The sequence below is a fragment of the Hippocampus bargibanti genome, linkage group LG20, assembly GCF_051943395.1.
Source record: "Hippocampus bargibanti isolate YZ-2025 linkage group LG20, ASM5194339v1, whole genome shotgun sequence".
NCBI classification, from domain to species: Eukaryota; Metazoa; Chordata; class Actinopteri; order Syngnathiformes; family Syngnathidae; genus Hippocampus; species Hippocampus bargibanti.
Genome location: NC_142753.1, coordinates 6,055,759 through 6,076,038, shown reverse-complemented (window position 1 = coordinate 6,076,038; position 20,280 = coordinate 6,055,759). Strand labels below are relative to the sequence as shown.

General features: G+C 40.0%; 1 long non-coding RNA gene across 1 annotated transcript; it reads left to right on the top strand.

Moving 5' to 3' along the window:
* The first annotated feature begins 8,378 nt into the window (after nt 1-8,378).
* On the top strand, nt 8,379-15,746 carry LOC148882838 (uncharacterized). The gene is made up of 3 exons (XR_016118648.1): nt 8,379-8,505; nt 10,422-10,470; nt 15,669-15,746. It is a non-coding gene; the product is annotated as an uncharacterized LOC148882838 (long non-coding RNA).
* The last annotated feature ends 4,534 nt before the right edge of the window (nt 15,747-20,280 follow it).

Genomic DNA, 20,280 nt, shown 5'->3' with positions numbered 1-20,280 from the left:
CATCGATTTTCCTCAGGTAAGTTCAGTCAAATGATACACACAAAGCCTTTCTACATTCAAATCGCTTCTCTCTTGCCACAAGTTCGCAAAAAAATTGGCAGAATTTTATATTGGTTGCACCTTGCAAATCGCCATAATTTGCACACTTTACCAATACAGCCGAATTTGTGGATCAGTTTGCATGAGCCATTAAGTTTGCTCTCGTTCATACAAGTGCAAACCCTATTTTTCAAAAATGTTACGAGTAAATTTTGACAAGGATGGGAGAAAGGGTTTTTGCGCTGCCCATTTTCACAAAGACTTGCTTTGTACACCTGACACACAATGGGCAGCCAAACAATGCTCCGATTACCTTGAAAGTAAACCACAGTTTAGAAAGAAATAAACAAAAAGGAAAGTAGAATACTGGGAGCCGCACGTCACCGCGAGGTAAATTGCCATTGAGTACCACTGATTGGCAAGCGAGACAAAAGATGAAGTGTCAATCAGCGGAAGAAGAGAAAAATAAGAACTCAGTTCCCCGAGTCATTATTTAGCCGCTAACCACTCCAACGTTGTTCATTTTTGCGTTTATTTTATTGTGACGAATGTGTGGCGCAAAAATAGCAGAGGCTAAACCGAACGAACCATCAGAGAACACCAAATGGAAATGATGGAAGCATCAAAGTTCACGACAGGAAAGCAAGTTTTGTTTTTGCCCATGAATGTTTAACCTCTGCCTATACTATATGGCGCTGATATCAATTTTTTAACGTGATGTACTTCCCCTCGCGCTTTTTGCCTTACGACAGGACCTGGCTGAAAGAATCCTATATACGGAAAAAGTCCCTAACCTGCTACATAACACGCACATGCAATCGTACAGTCGAGAAAAGGGTCCCAAAGTAATGTGTTGCTTTGTTTAGCATCAATTTGAAGAAAGCTTTGAGGATTGAAGTTCAAGATGGCGCCCGAGAAGGCAGCCGTTGGCAAGTGCACTCAGGATCCTTGCTTTTTTTGGTTGATTTTTGTGTTATCTTTGTGTTTTCGTTTGTAACTCTGTGTATTTGTGCGTCATGAGGAACAGATACGGATTGTTTGTTTAGAATTCATCAATGAGAAGATTCTCTTGAGCGGTCGCGCCATTTCGGCCAGCACTGTTTTTGATTGGAGGAATGTCAGTGGTTTTGACTGTCATCGCCGGACCATTTTGCTTTTTTTGCACCTGTAATGGGCAGCATTTTCATTTTTTGTGGTTCGTTATACCTAACCAACATTTGCGATGCATACCTATCAAACACAACTAATGTCGTTCTGTGTTGTATAATTCTTCCTCTTGTGTCTTGGTTGCTTAACTATCAGCTCTTCGACAACGATGCTCGCGTGCTCAGTAGCTGAGCTTTGTGTGATCAAAAGATCCCGTCCTGCATTTTCGCTATTTTGGGTGGCATCCTAATCCCTCGAAAATCTCATCAACAATATATAGGGGACCCAACCAGATGCCGAGGAAAAGGAGTTTTCTTCATTTTTGCCAAGTCCTTATCAATCCTCACACCGCCGCCGCACAATCTTGAAAAGCACACGGTAGCACCGCGGCACCTCGCAGCATCGCGTTGCATTGTTTGCTCGCGCCACTTTCTAAACTCACATTGTGTCACCCTCTCTGAAAGGCAATAAAAAAAATGAATCCAATATGCCGAAGCGTTTTGAAGCACGGGAACTGAAAAAAAAATGAGGCTTGATTTGGAGAGACAAAAGACAAACAAGAGAGCGCTGAAAAGTCAGCAAAGAAAGATGCAGTGGGGGAGCTTTATTGCCAGAGCAACAGATGAGCTGAAATGAGACAAAACTCCTGAGTGCCGAGAAGTGGATTACGGGTGTTGTGATTTCATTTCAATGGCGGATCTATAACCATGCTTGTTTGTCTATTCATCGACGTGGATCAGTGGGAGCCTGGTCGTCAAATGGGGGTCTGGGGCTGGGAACACCGGGCCTGGGGGACGGCCATTGAAGTGTCATTACCATCTTCTGTCATTCAGCAGCAAAAGCGCCAGAGGATTTACCTCGGTCATGAGGTAAACCCGAACCGATGAGTGGTTGTGACGAACCTGACATGGTAATGCCACATGAATAGACGGTATGCGGACTGGACTTTAGTCTGTAAAATTAATCCGTTGAATTGAATCAATAGATTGTAATAGGAAATGTATCCTAAAAAAGTGTGACAAAAACTCATCTTCGTCGCAGACGACATGGAAGTGACCCTTTCCCTTTTCGGACCATTACGACTGTGAAAGTATTTAACTCATTCCTGAATTTATTCGGGAAATGAAAGTATGACGTTGAGCGCCATTGCTGAATTACATCAGGGGATTTGGTAACTGGAAAATGTTTTTTTACGAGAAAATAAAAAGTCAAAAATTGGGTCCAAATTCTCACAATCGGTCTATTGATTTCGCAGGCCAAATACCGATATACCGAGACAGATCTGATATACCGAGCCAGATCTGGCCCCTGGGCCTTAGGTTTGACAACTGTGTCCGAAACCCATCTTATAAACCTATTTATAGACACCAGGGGTGTGCACCCAATGATTTTTTTTCCCAACATTAGAAGGAAAACGATTTAAAGATGGCAGATTTTCAAAATGTGAACGAATCAATTCGGCTTCAATCAAAACGATATTGTGCCACGTTGTTTTTTTTTTTGTGTCTAAACATCACAGCGAGGTCATCAATGGGCCATTTCCTTGGATAGTCGGAGAGGCAGCGGCTCCCACAGAGATGACCCAAATGTCAACGGACTCGCGCATCTTGGGGCCTGTTTGCATTCACTGCTTCTAATGAACGACCAATGAAAGCCAAAACGGTTCAAAAGATCTTTGCGGTGTGAGGTAAAATAAAGGCCAGTGGCCTTTTGGCATCGGGGAGTACACTTGGCTGAGCTACAAAGTGACAGTCTGTTGGGAAGATCGGCCATTTGAATGGGCGGTGGTGGAGGGGGGGTCCATTTTAATGTTGACCTCATTTATCACTGCGCTCAGACGGTATTCAAAATCAATAGGCTTCATACTGTGGGCAATATTATTTTAAGGAGAGAATAATTGGCTTCACTCGCTAAAAAATAATTACACTCTGCCCTACGGTACAATCCTGTTTATTTAATACATAAACTCAACCAGCATCTCCACCGATGAGCGAGAATATCGACTGCAGCTCACCGTATGACAAGAACGAAAAGCAGACCGATGGATCAGAAGACGACAACATGAAAGTGGGCCTCTCTTCCTCAAAATGTCCAAGACCATCTGCAAGGAAGAACACTTTTGAATAAATAATCCCCGCTGTGACCCGGATTTTGCCTTCTTTCACGCAAACAATTCCAATTTCCTCTGCTTCACTTTCTATTCCTGCGTCACATATTGAGAGATTAGCATACACAAAAGGATGTGAGCGAGTGTGTGTTTCTGTGTGTGTGTATGGGAATGTGGGGAGAGGATGGGGCGTGTCTGCAAGTGTCAACACAGACAGATCACCAGCCTGTCAAATGGAAGCCATTCAATCTGAGAGATGTCAAACATCATAATCCAGATGGGAGAGCAAAAATGGAGTGCTATATGTGTGTGTTTGTGCGTGTGTGTATGTGCCAAATGCGTCACACTCTAAGTCCCCACTATGTATCAAAAATGTGTTTGTGTGTGTGTGTGTGTGTGGGTGGGTGGGTGTGTGTGTAAGTGTGTGCTCACAAATCGGAAGCGATGGGATTATGTGAGAATATGCAGTCACTTGGGAACATGTTCGCTTCACGCGTGAGATTCGCGGGTCGAACGATGTCGTGCATATGCTTATGTTAAATTTGCATATGCGCATATTAATAGTTAAGTTACCATTTCGGATTCGGGATTGTGTTTAACTGCAGTCTGTTTTTTGCTTGGTTGTGCAGTTAACTCATTCACTGCCGTTCACGAATGTATTCGGAAATTGAAAATATGACAGAGCGCCATTCCCAAATTAATTCAGGTTTTGTTTTTTTCTTGCTTGGGTGCCAAAAAAGCACTGGCCATGGCTTCTGGCAATGTTTTTTTTTCTTTCCCACAAGGGGGTAGCATTTACCTTTTTTCCATGTCAGCGCTTTGTTCCAGCTTCAGCTGGTGATAAAGCGCTATATAAACCAATATTCATTTCATATAACTCAGGACCCAAATACGTAATTTAGGAAATAACTGTTTTAGTGTGATGAAAGAAAGGAGTCTAAGGTTTCTGTGGGTCCTGGAATTTGATTGACAATGACAAAAGCCCTGGCAAAGGAGTGGGCACATTTTTGCACGTCTGGCAATGAATGAGTTCAAAAAGAAAAACGGTGTTTTCACAGTTAATCTTTTTGACAGGGTGTTTTTATTTATTTATTTAATTTAATTTGTAATAGCATTTTTTTTCTTGGGGAAGTAGCGAGAAGACGCACAGAGGAATGCGCCTTCATTAAGAATTTATTTTCCTTTTGCTGGCAAACTGAAAATAATGACAGTCTTTCCAATTTGAGAAAGCACAAACGTCTCTGCTACCTCTAATGTTGTATTTTTTTTGTTTTGGCCAAACATGACAGGCCTTTTTCACAAACTCTGGTCGTTAGAATGAAGTTGGTGTTTGTTGGAAGCCAAAATCGGAAAACGTTTGAAACGAGGTTCGACTGTAGTGTGCCGTTTGCTACATGTGTCCTCCGGTATTTTATTCATTTATCGGATGTTTCCCTTCACTTACAATAAGGTACAATGAGTGAATTCCTAACAAGTTCTTCAACTTCAAGAATTAAACAGGTTGACTCGGAGAAGACCGCAATTTCGCTTCATTCCAGTTTCTTGGTATTAAAAAAAACACCAACCCCCGATGAGTCATTGTTGTTTTTGTTGGTCTTCAATCATGCAAGTCCACAAACCTCGCTAATAAATTAATTCAAATGTTTGCAAGCACACCGGCGAGCTTGTTTAGCCCCGCTTAGTTATCGCATATAAGATTGATTTATTTGACAAAAAAAAAAAACAACAACAACAATCAAGAAGGTTCCTGTCTTTCGGAGTGTACGAGAGAAGAAGACAAAGTAACGTTCATCATATCCAACGTAACGGATTCGATGCGAAACTAAGGTCACTTGTGAAAATCCCGTCGATATGTTAAATTTGTACACTGAACAGAGTCTTAGGGAGCGGGGAGGACTCCGACCTTGTCTGGGCCCGGCTCACGTACTAATAGTCGCCGCACGAGAGTAATTCAACCCTATTTGATTCTTAGACACATTTGAGAGTGGCGAGCGGGGAGACAACTGCCGCTAAGCTTCGGCGTGAGATGCGATAAAACAATACTCAACGATTTGCCTGTTATTGTGGCCCGGGGAAGGTCTGGGGTGGGGGTAGATCTCAGCCAACTGGCCTCTGCTGCGCCCATCGAATGTTAGAGTCAAGCTGGGGCAGTGATAGGACTATCACAGCGAGGCAGCAAAGAAGGGGAGGAACAATTGTCACGTGGACAACTTCTCATTGGTTAATTTTGGTGCAAAAATGGACAAAGATGGTAAAAACATTCTTTGCAACTTGGTGCGCCACAGCGGCTGGAAAGGTATAAAAGAAAGAAACATTTCAGACCCTCCCATATTTTTGTTTGCATCTAAAATATTTTAAATATTCTCAAATATTTAGTTTTTTTTGTATTCTGCAAGAGGAAACATTTAGCCTCATTGGCAAAGTTGTGAGCGACAACCCATTTGGGATATTCCAAAGTGCGGCCCAAGGGCCAAATGCGGCCCTTGGTCAATTTCCATCCGGCCTGCAGCCTCCGTCATAAAATCAATCACGTCGGGTCGGCATGTAGAATGAAGAAATTAAGCAGTAGCACGGTTAGCTGCCTGTGCTAAGTGCTGCCATCTAGAGGCTCAATCAGGAACCATTGACTGAAAAAGGGCCCTGATTTTTCTAAAATGGCAACAATAGACAAAACGTTACGCCACACCTGCTCTAACCTCTTTTAGTTGCTCCTTTGTATTCATTTGATTCATTTCATTTATCGACGACAATATCTGATTTACTCCCGCGCGGACAAAGAGCAAATCTGCTCCAACAAAGTTATTGTTTGTGCGCATTTTCCAATGACAAACTAATTAAAACGATCCATTGGGGTGCACCGTGGTGTGCTTACATGGCGCCAATGGCATCCAGCGGCGAATAAGGCTGAGCGCAACTTCTTTTTTTTTCAAGCAGGAATGCCATTTCACAGCCTTCATAGTACATTAGTGTTAAACGGGGGCTGCCCTCAGCCCGCCAAAGAGGGGAAAGAAGCATGGCAGCCTGATGCACAACACATCCGGGGGGGGGGGGGGGGGGGCTGTTAACGCAGATCATCTGAAATTAATTCAAAACAACCTCAAGGTCAAGTGTAACCGACTAGTCCACAAATAATAAATATTATTTCCAAATGTTGGGGCGGCCCAGTAGTCGAGTGTTAGCATGCCGGCTTCACAGTGCAGAGGTCCCGCTCCGGCCTCCCAGTGTGGAGTTTGCCGCGTGGGTTTTCTCCGGGTATTCTGGTTTCCTCCCACATTCCAAAAACATGAATGGCAGACAGATCGAACACTCCAAATTGTCCTTAGGTGTGAGTGGGAGAGTGACTGTTGTTTGTCTCTGTGTGCCATGCGATTCGCTGGCAACCAATTCAGGGTGTCCCTGAATTGGATCCAAATGATTTCCCGTCCTTCGATTTTTTTTTTTTTTTGGTGCGAGACTCTACTTAGCGCGAAACGTAACAATATCTCCATCCATCGTCTGCATGCTCTTCAACGCCTCTCATCTCCCCCACCCCCCGCCGAGATTAATCGCGCAGATGATAGGTAGAATGAAGAAAAGGTAAAAGTAAAGCAGAATGAAAACTTCACTTATTTGATGACCAGTCGGATGACCTTGGAGTTCCCCTTTTAATGCCCCACCCCCTCTACCCATTGCTTTTTTTGTTCTCTCTGACAAGCTGCCACGTCTAATGTCCTTTTTGAAACGTGCCGTGTCAAGTCCCATAAACACGTATATCTATCAGAGTTAGCCCATATTGTAACCCCCATGACGCCCCCAAAAAAACTTGGGTACAGAGAGCTAATTAAAAATGATCTCTAATTGAGATGGCAGATAATTTGGACAAATTGCCCGTCAATGTATTTTTTTTGCTCAAAACCTTTGGGGACAAGAAATAGGAAAAGAGACATTCAACTAGGTCACAGGTCTCAAAGTCAAGGCCAGGGGGCCAAATCTGGCCAGCCACATCATTTTATTCGGCCCGTGAAAGCAAATCAAACTTGTGAAATTACATAATTTTTGCTAAAGTCCAAACCAAATTTTCAAATTTCCATATATAAACCATAATAACAGTCATTATTTTTTACTCTAAATGTGAAAACTAGTTATTCATTAATTGTGCGTTCTTATGTAATATGTGGAGGGGGTTTTAAATGTGAAAACTAGTAGTTATTCATTAATTGTGCGTTCTTATGTAATATCTGGAGGGGGTTAAACATTTTAATGGCTTCGCCAAATTCGTAACGGCCGTCAAGAGGAAACCGTAATTACAATGTGGCCCGTGGCAAAAAACGAGTTTGACACCCCTGAGCTTGGTGGACGATATTTGCGATAATGAAAGAGTCGTGATTGTTTTAATATTTTTATTTGCTTACCATTCGCAATACACAAAATGAGGATTTTGGGACAAATTACAGTCAGAGCGCTCCTGAGAAAATTGTATTCATTATCAAGTTTACTGTTCAAAGTCGCAATGTTTTTCAAAATCGGACGTATGCTATCTAGCAATACAACAAAATTAGACAAAAGGTGCAAACGGTTCTCGAACAATTTGGGTTTTGACCAAAAATTTAGTTTTTTTATGCCTTGGGCTACAACCGAAAATGGGTTCTAGACCTGAATGCACCACTCGACTCCCCTTCGCTTCCCCATGTGTCACTTCCTTGTCTCACTTCCTTGTCTCAAGTGTCATTTTGACCGACGCATTATCCTAGTGTAGCGTCTCATTGAGTGTTGGTATAGTTCAATCGCGATAAAAAAAATACATTTTTAAAAAAGCAGACGTTAAGAATATTTAATATAATAAAATGGCAAATGTTTTGGTTTTTGGCCTAATCGTTTTTCAAACAGATTTGTGGAATAGATTATGGTTGAAAAATGAGGTTTGACTATACTTCTACAGATTCGCATCTTTAATAAAACTAAAGGAAGTGCACCATTGGACATCAGACAGAAACTCTTATGAGGTCCAAATGCTTCCTCGCGCATGTGAAATGTGTTTTTTTTTCTTTTTGGCAGAGTGATGCCATCTCGGCGTGATCAACGGCGATGCAATGGTCCTACCGGTAGCCGAAGAAAGTTGAATTTCTTGGACGAAGCATAGCAAATGAGATCGACAACATGTCCTTTACTTTGGAGATTGGCATTTCCGCCGCTTGCATCAGCCCATCTTGGCGCCAACACGGAGAGGCAAAAACGTATGTCATAAATGGTCTTGGATAGTTTGGTGGAGTTCTGTACGAAAAATAGCGTGCTGTGAATAGTGGTGGAGTGACTTGAATGAGGTTTAGTTAAACTTTTAGTATTTTTTTCAGAGCAAAGGATGTTATGTTTCTCCAAAAAGAATAATTTAACAGTGACAGCAATTGCGAAACTTTGGAGCGTTTTGGGATATGTTACAAGCCGTTTGTTTACTAGTCGCAACATCATCGGAATCAAGGCAGTTCAAAATTGTAATTCGGAAAAATGAATAAGGTGGGTGGGCGTGTCACCAAACACCAAAAATGTCAACATGATGTTGGCCTTGGATTAACAGTCGCGGGATCGCCCCCACTGCAAGCCCCGACACCAGCAGGGTCTGAAAGGTCAATGTCTGGCTTCGACATCTCATGTGAATCCAACGACGGGATGACATTTCCAACTCCCAACATGCAAATGGTGACAGAATTATGTATCGAATGCACGTGTTAAAAACAAACGGCAACCAATCAACATGATTTTTTTTTGCAAAACGAACAAGTAGTCGTCCGGGAGGAAGCAGAAAAAGCCAGGCTAACCGTTAGCTCGTTGGCTAAGCAACTGCAAAGTGGCCTTTCGTGTTCCTCTTCGAGGAACATCACACATTTATCACAAAAAAAAATCACAAGGCAGCAAACAGAACGGCCGAGATTTGCGAATGAGAAGAGGAGACAATAAACAGGGGGGGGGGGGGGGGGCAAACTGTGTCATGTTGTGCAGCTCTCAATTCGGGAAGAATAGGTGCCCGAATTAGGCGTTCTGCTTGTGAGCGTCAAATTCCAGTATTTCTTGATTTTTTTTCCCCCAAAAACGGTTACCATAGAAACAGAATCACATTGGAAATATTTGGATAAAAGGACCGGTTTAGTGCATAGAAGGAAAGTTATTTGTAAATATTGCAAAAGACAACAGTGGAGAGTGAATGTGGTGATGTGCCCGAGGCTGAATAAGTTTTCTCCATCTGTTTAACTTTTGCGACATGGGGAGGAGGTTTATATTTTTTTTCTAGCTCCTGCGCGCACAACACAGGGTTTGTGTTGACAAAGTGATGTTTTGTCGCTGACTCCGTTATAAAAAAAAAATCTCGGAAGGGACATATATTAATTCATTCACTAATAATAATAATAATAATAATAATAATAATAATAATAATAATAATAATAATCCATTTCATTTCTAAGCATTCACAAATGTATTTGGGAATTGAAAATATGACCTCGAGCGGCATTCCCGAATTTGTTCGGGTTTAGCTTTTTCTTCTTTGGGTGCCGATAAAGTGCAGGCCATTGTGTTTGGTGATTTTTTTCCATTCCACAAGGGGCAGCATTTCCCTATTTTCCATGTTCTGTTGTTAAAGTGCTATATAAACCAATATGTATGTATTGCATTGTATTTTGGACAGCCAATCTTATTTCAAACTCATATAACTCCAGACCCATAGAATTTAGGAAATAACTATTTTTCTCTGATGAAAAAAAGAGAGTCTAAAGTATCTAACGCTGCATTGAATGTTTATGTCGTCCTAAAACTAAATATTTTGTGAGTCCTGGAATTTCAGTGGAAAAGACAAAAACCCTGGCACTGGAGTGAATACATTTTCTGCACATCATCTGGCAGTGAATGAGTTAATTGCTTCCTGTGCTCGAGGTGCCGATTAAGAAACTTTGAGGAGATCCATTTCTTATCTGATGATTACTATTTATCGTTTATGTGTCATAACCATACAAACGATAAAGCATTTGAGATTTAGCATTGGACTTTTTTTATGGATTTATTATTTATTATCGTATTTCTACCCATTTATCCATCCATCCAGCTCTCTTGTTTATGTATTTATTTATGTTTTCCCTGCTTGTTTTCTTCTCTCCTCGCAAAGGTGTTCAGATGAACAAGTCGAAATTGTCACAGACGCTGAACACCCTCTTGTAAGTAATTATTGTTGTAGAATGTCAATAGAGAGATGCTACTATTACGATAATTATGATGTTTATGTTGTTTGGTGGGCGTTCGTCGACTTTCTTTTTCCCTAGAAAGGAAAAAAATCCAGGTGGGTCAAAACAGCAGCTGTGTTTTTCCGCACGTAGCCGGTGGTCATGTACATGGATTGCAATTGAAGCCGACGTGCTACTGACAAAGCTCAGCCGCACCGTGTCTGTTTACATTATACTTTCACCTCATTTCACACGGTGATGCAAATGTGGCACACCGATGGCACTGCGCATCATTTTCAAGTTGGCGATTGTTTCTAGATATTTTTTTTTCCGAAAAATAATAAATATAGCCATCATTATAATGTACTTTATTTTCAGAGAGGTGCTTATATGTCACAGGCGTTTCGCTAACGGGAGTTGATGAACTGAAATGACGGCCCGCAAAGTCAAATCCGCATGCGCTTGACCCCATTTATTTTCTTGCTTGCTCATTCAGTAGCTGTTTGTAAAATCTGTCCAAAAAGAAATCAGAATTCTGAAGACTGTATTCTGTTCCTCTTGACAATTCCAATTGAGAATAACATCTCCGTGATGACATGCGTGTAGCCGCATCCGTGCAGTTTCGTTTTGTGGAGTCAGAACGGGTCTAATTCTGCCTACGTGCTCATGAATATGTTTTCAACATTTTCAATTTTCTTCTGCAAATCACTCAAGGTCGAGTAGCCACACGAATCCCTGCTATGTATTTAAAATGATCAATATTGATTTTATTATTTACGATTAGTTATTTAAGGACTCGTATGACCATGTTTGATTGCAAGCACGTTTGCATGGCTGACAAAACATGAATTATTTCATCATAAACGTAATTTGGAATTTAATAAAGAAGAAATGAATAAAGGTCACCCCCCCAAAAAATGCAATCAATAGTGGCCACCAGCCTTGGATGTCGACCAAGGTTACAGCCATGTTTTTGTTTAGCACCAACCAGTCGGAAAAAATCTGAAATTGGCGAGCAGCCTTGAGAGACAACATTCAGATTGATGGTAACATTTTTTTTCTGCGAGTGGGCTTGCCAACAAGCTTCAGGTTAGTAGAAAGCACAAATGAAGAAAAAAAATGAAATATTGTTGAACTAAAAGCTCAATAAACGCCTCATTCCGCATGATTCCGTCGGAGCACGGCTGCTCAAGCTAAACTCGAAGGTGCAATAAGGCCGCCATCAAAAATCTTCAACAACATTCAAATCCCATAGGATGGCGTTAAAATGATAAATTATTTTATATTGGGTAACAATGGCCCCCAAATTAGCATTTGGATAACACAGCGGGGGTAATTATGATGAGAGGGAAAGCAGCTGTGATCAGCGGGATAATGCTTTCAATTATAAACATGATGTCTCGTGGAGAAATAATGGGGATCATGTACTGCAATCAGTTGTCATGATGGCCTTTTTTTGTCAATCAGATAATTAGAAAAGGCACCGGCTGATAAAATATATTTTTTTAAATCCACAGTGTAAACTGTTTTGTTGTTATTTTTAACTCATTCACCCCCAGATGTGCAAAAATGTATCCACCACAGCGAAAAAACAACAACAACAACAAATTTGGGAATGGCGCTCTAGGTCATATTTTCAATTCCCAAATACATTCGGGAATGGCAGTGAATGAGTTAAACAGACATTTAATTTTATTTTCTGAAGTTCACCTGAGCCGTGTGTATGGATAGATAGATAGATAGATAGATAGATAGATAGATAGATAGATAGATAGATAGATAGATAGATAGATAGATAGATAGATAGATAGATAGATAGATAGATAGATAGATAGATAGATAGATAGATAGATAGATAGATAGATAGATAGATAGATAGATAGATAGATAGATAGATAGATAGATAGATAGAAAGTGTGAAGACGGCAACTTTTCGGAAAACTTCACATACGCGCAAAGACCGTTACATAAGTTTTAGCAAATAATTACACCAGTTAACCAAGTTGGTTCACTTTTCGAAACTGAAAAACGCTTTCACCCGCATAAAACCCAAATGGCAATGAAAATGTACACAGACTTTCCACGTAAAGTATTTAACGCACTCTTACCTTGAATCCAGAAAGTCGAACTTTAGAAACAAAATTGGAAAAACCCAGTTGAGAAAATTGTACTGATGGTCATATCTTCTTTATCCTCCGGTGAAGATCTGGGATCTCTCCACTGCGCAGGTGTCCATGTGCAGAGATTTTTCTTGGCAGGCCTGCAACGCAACGAAACGGGATCTGTGTCAATTACGCTTTAAGGCAATCAAACCAAAACGTCGCCACGAAATCCAGAAGTGTCTGCAACTGTCAAAACAACAATAATGGCCTGGGCTTGTCTCTGTTGTCACTTACAGCGGCTGACAAGTCGATATGAAATGCCGCTCTTAACAATGGAAGATGACATTGTGCTCCGATTCCTGTCAAGGCCTCGTCTTGCCTTTTGACATAAAGACACCAGGAAAGGAAAAAAAATCAAATAACATCTTGGAGGTGTCGCAGCAATGTTCTGAAAAATGGCTGTCCCTGTGGGTGGCGGTGGGGGTGTAATTTTATTCCTATTTTAAGGACTTCTTACTCACAATGGGAATTAAAAAAGGTTAATTGCTCCCCCAAAAATCAATTCCGGACAAGATTATTACAAATTCACCCCCCTCCCCACGTCCCCGTAAATGTTGCAAATACTGAGCGTTCCAATGTTAAATTGTGCAAGATCTTTTATAGTGGTGAGGCTTATAAGCACCGGGATTAATGAATCCTTTTACATCAAAATAAATAAAATATTGCATATTTATTACATTCGGAAGTAAATCGTATTAAAGTCCGAGGAAAATATGCTTCATTTGGTTCACGAAATAAAAATCCGCCGTGAAACGACATGATCGGAGCAGAAAATAATGCGAAGCTTCGGGGTCCCTATTAAAATCCAAAAGCATCCCTTTGGAGAGGAGGAACAAAAGTTAAGATGGGAGAGAGAAAAATAAATAGATTTTTCTGTGAAGTGCAGATATTGGTCAATATAACTAAAGCAGCAAGTGGTCACAGTGGGGCTCTTCAGGCGTGTCGGGAATAAAGGGAGGGAGAAGCTGTTAACAAATTTGTGATGCAAATGTCGAGGGGGAAAAAGTCAGCTTTGGTCAATTTCTATAATTTGCAGTACTTGATGGATTCCCGTTCGAGTATCGGTTGCCTGTCGCATCATCTGTGACGACAAGTCTCAATCTTACGTACGTTTCTTCTTTTTCATGAACCGTTTTCGTTCTATTTGAGTAATTTCGCAGGATTTGGTGATCGGCAAATTCGGATTTGCTTAATGATGCTCGCTCGGGGTAGATTTTTTCGGACGTGGTCGTTGAGTCATTGATTCTGGAGGCAATTGCAGTCCGACCGAGCCGCTGATGACTCAATACAGTTGGCAGAACGTCAAGCTCGATGCGACAGCGGCATCAAAAATCACCGAAATTGCCCTCATAAACAGTCCATCAAAAAAACGATTGCTTATTTTTTTTTCTTAAGCATGATCAACGATGATACAAAAAAATGGCCGACCGTAACGGCGAAGCACGAAGGGTGCCGGATCACTTCCTAAAATGCCCAAAGTCGACTTGAGCTGTGACGATGCCATTGTTATGGACGATATATCGCCCACCCCTGCAGATTCGAAGCATTTGAATACATGATGTCAATGAAATACAACATGGCGGCAGGTGATATTACCCCCCGTCCCCTATACGTCTTTCCCTTAAGGCCCGCTCAATGCACCGAGCGGTCGCCATGGGACTCATTCATCGCCGTCCGTTCCGTTCGTATGAATTACATCTCGCATCATTTCCATCTTTGTTCGTGAGCGGCGGTGCCAAGAGCCGGCATGTGTTTGACACTTGTATAAATCAAAGAGCGGTTTCCCCATTTCAATTCGGGTTTCTGAGTTACAAGCTAGCTAGCTAGCTAGTGCGCGTTATAATCAGTCTTTCAGTCATGTATACTACTTGAAAAATGATGGTGAACATGTGCCGCGTAGGTGGAAACACTACACTTTTTATTTCAGAAAACTGTTGTAAGAAGTCTAAAGTATCGAAGTGTTCAACCGAAATAATTTCCCTGGCGTTGAAATTGTTGAAGGGCTGCTCGATAAGATACATATGATACGATAGGGCACGATAACAAATGATACCAAACAATACCAAACGATAAGATAATACATTACCATAATACATTAATACTATACGATAATACGATACGATACGATACGATAATATGATAATACGGTACGATAATACGATACGGTAACAGGATACGATAATACGTAAGATACGATAAGGTACGATAAGATAAGAAAGCCATTAACAGTCCCCAAATGGGGAAATTTGCAAACTACATGCATGTCCAAAAATGTTTCCGAAGAGAACTGTACAACGACAGAAAATTGTTTCAGAAAAAAAAAACCCTAAATATTAGATTAGATAATGTTTGTTCGTCTGACAATGGAGAAATTTACAATCAAGAGTAAATACAAAAAAAATTAAACCTAATAATAAAAAAAAACAAATGCTGCATGAAAATGGTTACCGGATTTGCTTTCGGGTAATGGGCAGAAACGGCATTCAGGTGCTTCGTAAGAAATCGCATTTGCAGGTAGATAAGATGGAATAGAGACTCGACGACTGCTACGTTGGGCTTTTCACTCGCTGCTGCGTAAGCGGTGGTTTTGCATTTACTTTAAACAAGGTATGAATGCTGAATAAAAGTCGACTGTCAACCCCATGTATTGTATTTTACTGGAGAAGCTAAATTTACATAGCGTGTGTATATATATATATATATATATATATATATATATATATATATATATATATATATATATATATATATATATATATATATATATCTCTTCTTTTCCTTTCGGCTTTTCCCCTCAGGGGTCGCCACAGCGAATCAATGTCCTCCATCTATCCCGGTTTTGTGCATCCTCTTCCCTCACACCAGCTACCTTCATGTCCTCTTTATATATATATATATATATATATATATATATATATATATATATATATATATATATATATATATATATATATATATATATATATATATATATATAGAAATAGTATCGATATAACACACTTTTTTATAACGAGACTTTATGTCCACCAGGTTTGTCTATGTCTTCATCAATACGCCTCGTACGCTGCCGACGGCCTTGGAGACAACACACTTCTGCGCCAATGCATGACGAACACTCGTCGGGAAGGACGGTGAGCCCAATGCGAGACGACATATTGCTGGAGGACACGCCAAACAAACTCTGACCTCACTGACACTGCAAAGCAACAGAGGACGATTGGACCGAACCGTCGGAGATGGAATCTAAGCTATGTCGCTAACGTGCCTTCACCAATGTCTTTATTCTTAGAGATTTTTATATGCAAGGCTTAGCGGTATTATCTTTAGGAAAAATTGTACGCTCAATTTGTACCATGTATTAACTCATTCACTGCCAAACAATGTGCAAAAATGTGTCCTCTACAGTGCCAGGGTTTTTGGATGTTTCACTCAAATTGCAGGACCCACAAAATATTGACTTTTAGGATGACATAAACATTAAATGCTGCATAAGAAAGCTAAGATTATTATTTTTTCATCAGAAAAAAAAAAAGAATTAATTCCAAAGGTATATGCGTCTGGAGTTATCTGAGCTTGGGCCTGGGCTGTACAAAATACAATACAATACAATACATATGGATTTATATAGTGCTTTAACAACAGCTGAAGCTGCCACAATGTGATGACATGGAAAAAAGGCAAATGTTGCCCCCTGTAACTCGTCTAATTTTGTCCCTCGATAATTGCTCCCAATAAATAGTTCCTCTTTCTCTCTCCGTTATCGTTGGCCCATTAGAGGTGAAATGAACGGTGGGTGCGATTCGGGAAGAAAAAAAAAACATGCTAAGTCTATGTCACATAAATGGTGACAAATCTCTTTGAAATATGACATTAATAGTATACCATAAATAAACTCAAACAGTGGTTTGATCCAAAATGGGGCAATTTGTAAACAGTCAAAGTCAAGTCAGCTCTATATTTTTTATAGTCGCATTTCTTTACGATCGCTTCTCATTTGATGGCGACGACAACAATGAAGCGTGCAGGGAGGAAATGGATTTATTCTGAAAATACAAACCACGTGGCCCTTTGCCCATATACAGGGTTTATATTGGTCTGAGGTATGACGATCAACAATGACAAAGACAAAATGGTGGTTCCACCAAAGTCCCTTGCTATCAAACTGAGATTTTCCCATCTTCTGCTGTATTTTTACCCGTATTTGCTCCGTGATCCCATGTCGTCATTACCCAAAAAAAGGCGTGTCAAAAAAAGAAGGAAAAAAAAGAAAAGAAAAGATGGGGAAAAGACAGTTCAGGAAGTCTGACTTTGTCAAAAGGCAGCTGCACAATGTGGCAATCAAACCTCCTCTCTTTTCTTTATTTTTATTTTACTTTTAAACTAAAGTGTTGCACCAACTATCAATTGGTGTATTTGATAGAGCAATAAAAGACCTCACCTTGGGAAAAAAACATTGACTAAATATGTGGTTTATCATAAAAACAAATTATTTTCAAATATGTTTTTAACTGAACAGACCAATACAGCAAACGTAATAAAATCCAACCTTGCAAAGACTGCATGAACCTTCCTGCCTTATACAAGCATTTGAAAGCTGACGCTTGGCAATATTCAATATCATCAAAAACCTGCATACTGCATTCATGCTAACGAGTGGAAATTATTATTATAAAAATGGGAGAAAATATTTGGATGGTATAGCTGGTGTGAAAAAAAAAAGTGTGGGTAGCGTTACAGAGGGAATAATGGCCGCAACAAGTGGACAATCAGGCCAAGGAGAGATCATTTCACACCCGCTGCTCAGTTAAGTGTCTGGACTGCTGCTGCAAGCAAAACCAGCTGTGCAAAAACAGATCTTTGCATTTCAAGCTTAACAGAATTAAGAAAACCGTCCATGCAATCGAGCTACGGCGTGCAGTTTGGGTGTCCGTCGTTAAAGTGAAAACTGAACATGTGAATAGTACCCGTGAAGGGATTCGGGAATCGCAGGAGAAACTACCACGTGCAGCATCCGTCATTATGTTTCAAATTTGACTCGAGAGTGGCTGCCTTTACAGCAGCACCAGTATTTTGTTTTTCTACTTCTTTCTTTCCTTTCATCACTATGCTGCTGTATTTTTTTTTTTTCCACTGAGAGACTAATAAAGGCTAATCCAATCCTATCCTACTTTGCTCCATGATTTTTGGGCCTCGGCAGAAGAACAAGCGCACCGATGGAAGGAATACAACTACTAAAAATAAATAAATAAAGGGTGGGAAGGGTCAACATGGAAAAAATTCACCACTGGAATGCATTTGCTTCATTTAAAATGGCGTGTCTTTTCCTCTCGGCCTTTCACCCTTCCACTCGTAGTCAACTATGATTGTCTCGCCATAAATTCCCATCCCTTTCTGGCACTTTTGTCAGAACACATTAAAATGCTCAGGATTATAATCCACAAACTGTGTTACACCCGCCAACATCTCCATTCACCCTAAATACCCTTCCTTCCAGTATGAAGGAAACAGTCAACAGAGCAAGCCCACCACTTGCCTGAAAACATTCCAAGAGCATCTCCAGAGGGAGCGCTGGGGAGACGCTGATGAGTTACGTAATCAAAGCAGTCAAGGGGATGCTCATTATTGCATTTTGTTTGTTTGTTTGGTTCTTTTTTTATTTGGGGGTGGCTGTTTCCTTCTCGGTGGAACATCTCATCCGAGAGGTTCTTCCTCGTGGCTCGCTGAGGTGGCATTTCTATCCATTTGAATTGTGTGGGTGGGTGGGGGTGTTGGAAGATGGGGGCTGGGGGCTGGGGGGGGGACTTGGGAACTGTCACAGCTGCGAAAAGTAAGACTCTATGGAAGGAAGGGGGTTACGGTGCCATTGTCGCTCGGGCACATTTCCTGTCGCCCCATCCACTGTGATGTCGTTTCATGTTGGGGAAAAAATAAATATTTAAATAAAATGCATTGCATCCAGTTTCCCGTGGATCAATTCGGACACGGGCGTTTTTCACTCATGTGTGTTTAAAAACCTGTCAGCGTTCACACACCCCGGCGGATGTGCGTGAATGCGTGATCGTGCTGACCTAGAAAAGCATAGAGAGTGAGATCGGGGAGTCTCCACGCAGTGGCGGTAAGTGGGAGGCAGAATGAGAGGGTGTGGATGGGGGGGGGGGTGAGCTTCACTGAGCCAACCCGCAGTCTCACGCCGTCAACGGCTTTGTCTCATCCCGACTGGAGTGGCGTCGTGGAAACGTCGGTGTTCCGCAAGAAGGATCGGCCATCCGTCAACCAGAAAGCACCACCACGTCTTCAGGGAATTTCATTTTAGATTATTTGGAAAAGGCTGGCGTCACACTTTGTGTTCTTCATCAAGGACTACAGCGCCATTGGAATTGAAAAAAAATAATAATAATAATAATAAAAATAAAGGTCGGTTCCAGGTGTTTCCAAAAACGGTTTTGGGGTCGATGTGGGGAGCTGAGGTATCAATAATTTCCAGATGTGGCGGGTTTGTCATGATGAACGGTTCGTCACAAGGTATCAAAATGATCAATATAGGACAAACAAACAAACAAATGAATAAACTTCTCAATAAACTTATAAATAAATAAACAAACAAATAAATAAATCCAAGTTAAGAAGTGCCTCTTTATGGAACAAACACAAAAAATAAAAAATAAAACAATAAATCAATCAATAAATAACTGAATGAATGAATAAACGAATAAATAAATGGATGTATAAATACATAAATATGAACATATATATATATATATATACATACATATATATATATATATATATATATATATACATACACATATATATATACATACATATATATATATATATATATATATATATATATACATACATATATATATATATATATATATATATATACATACACATATATATATATATATATATATATATATATATACATATATACATACATATATATATATATATATATATATATATATATATATATATATATATATATATATATATAATATATATATATATATATATATAAATAAATCCAAGTTAAGAAGTGCCTCTTTATGGAACAAACACAAAAAATAAAACAATAAATCAATCAATAAATAAATGAATAACGGAATGAATGAAATCACGAATAAATAAATAAATGGACAGATAAATTTAAAAAATGGATGTATAAATAAATAAAGACATGAACTAATAAATAAATAAATAAATAAATAAATAAATAAATAAATCAAGCAATAATCCAAAATGTAGAAGTGACTTTCAAACCTACAATTCTGAAAAATTGATAGAATCGCTTTCTCAGTAAGGATGACATTCCGCCAAGACAGAACTCATAAATAAATCCTAAAGTGAAGACATTTCATTTTCAAACGGCGCTTTCATTGGTAGCATTGGGTAGCCGTCGCGCCGACGAGGATGAGGAAGCACATCTGTGACGTATCTTGGCAACAGAGACAGACGGAGGGAAGGGTTGTCATTGACGGGGCCCTTCCCAGATACACAATAGATTAGTCACCCACAACATTAAGCCGCAGCCAAGAAGTAAGCTTACCAAAAGCTTGCAGTGAAGAAAGACAACTTTTTTTCAATAAATGGAACATATAGGCTGACTTGAAAATAATAATAATCCAGCAAACATGAA